Below are 2111 nucleotides of genomic sequence, written 5' to 3' on the forward strand. Positions count from 1 at the left end.
GGGCATGATGTTTAATAACATCAAAATAACTAATATACTGCTGTTGCAGAAGATGCATATTTGGTTCCTAGTATCCAGATGTCTGCTTACAAGTATCCTTAATGACAGTTCTTGGAGATAATATGTCTTTTTTTTTCTGTTATTCTCAGACACAAGGCATCTATGCAGTACACATATGGACATACAGGCAGAACACTCATAAAAAATAAGATAAAATAAAGTAAACACTAAGCAATAAAGTAGAGAGTAACAAAAGAAGATGCCTGACCTCCGGCCTTGATGTGCACACAGATACACACTACCTACATATGCGTGTGCACAGAGCCACGAAACATATAAGTGTGTATATACATAACTATTTATGTAGCCCCTCACTTGATGCTAACATAAAGTTAATAAATTTAGGCAAAACATTCAAATACTTAGAGACAGATTGCATTTAGCACCATCATGTGAAAATATATATGAATGTAATGAGTGGTATACTTTGAGGTAGAGATTTTAAAATAAGCAAAGAGAAATTGTTAACTATTAAGCAGGTGATAGCAAATGTCTCCTTTATGAATATTCCTGTGAATTTAAAAATCTATTCATCTTCTCTTCCCTTTCTCATTATATCTTACATTGATTTCACAGTCTCTTCATAATTACTAGTTTCTCTCATTGGTTGGTAAGGCAATTAGTACACACAGACACACAGTAGCACTCTTTAAAAATAGGAATTCTTTTCTCTTAGAAACAATACTCAGTCCATTCAGTCTGCTAAAAATTTTAGAAATGTTGGCACAGAAACACTCCTGGCTTTATAGTCTTTGTCAGTAAAATCATTTCTGACTTCAATGTTTTTTTTTTTTTTTTTTAATGACAGCTTACAAATCATCTATAAAAACCAGTTATGTGGTCTGGGATTATTTTTAAGCTCCCTGTGGTACCTACAATCTTTGCTTTCTGCTGTATATTTTTCCAGTTTTCCTCCAGACAGTTGAAAGTCATATTTGTAATGGGAGATCAGTGGTAGAATTTTTGCCTAGCCTGGCTCTGGCCTCAATCTTCTTGCAATGAAAAAGGTATCATGATAATAAAGGAACAAGAAGCCACAACTGTGTTAAAGAGTTGGTGATGTGGTATGTGGAGAAAAAACACAATAAAAATTTAGTGTCTTGTTTCCAAGATCACACCTCTGTACCTCAACAAGATCATTTTGTCCATCTGTGAGAACAAATGACTAGGTTTACTTTTTTTTTTTTCCTCCAGTAGCCATGCTATGAAATGTTATCACAATGACTTTTAGAAATGAGTGCAAAGCAAACCTCAATCTCTCTTTTGAATGGATAAATTTCCAGAGTTTTCCTGGCTCCAACATATTTCCAAGAAGCACTGCATTCTTGGAAGAATGCACCCACTGTTAGGTGGGTGCCTTAGAGGGTGACCATTCAGCTTACATTGGGATATGCCTTATGCTGTTCCTACAGTCTGAGAGGTTCCATTAATGTTATCAAAGACATTTCATGTCTCCTGTGACAAGACTAGGGGATGAGAGATGAGACTTTTCATCAACCAAGGGAGTAGAAATTTTAGCAGGTTATAACTCCAGGGTCACTGCACTTGGAAGGAAAGGACCAGCTCAGACAGTGTGTCACTCCCACATTAAGTGGTTGTGCAGTAAAAGTTTGAACCATTTTTCTAAGGTGAACATTTATTTCTTCAACCACCATTTTGATTCAAGACCACCCAAGGCCACATTCGTTTTCAGGTAGATGCCTTCCTCAGGAGGGACATGGTGAGAAAAGCTGCAAAGATGGTTTCACAGCAGCATGTACCTATGCTGAGCTTAGAGGAGCTCAGCATGGCAATCATGACATAGGTATGAACACAACATGACACCTACAAGAATAGACCAGATCCCCAATAGCTATAGAAATTTAGGAGTTATAGCTATCAGAAATTATCTGGGACAGGGATTCATTTTTTTTTAATTTTAATTTTTTTCTTCATAATTTATTTATTATATATCCCGATTGAAGACCCCTTCATCAGCTACCCCTAGGCCCACCCTCCTTTCCTCTTCTTCCCATCACCTTCCCCTAGTCCGCCGAAAGGGGGAGTTCTCC

Source organism: Psammomys obesus, unplaced genomic scaffold (genome assembly GCF_907164565.1).
Source record: "Psammomys obesus unplaced genomic scaffold, mPsaObe1.curated_primary_1811, whole genome shotgun sequence".
Taxonomy (NCBI): Eukaryota; Metazoa; Chordata; class Mammalia; order Rodentia; family Muridae; genus Psammomys; species Psammomys obesus.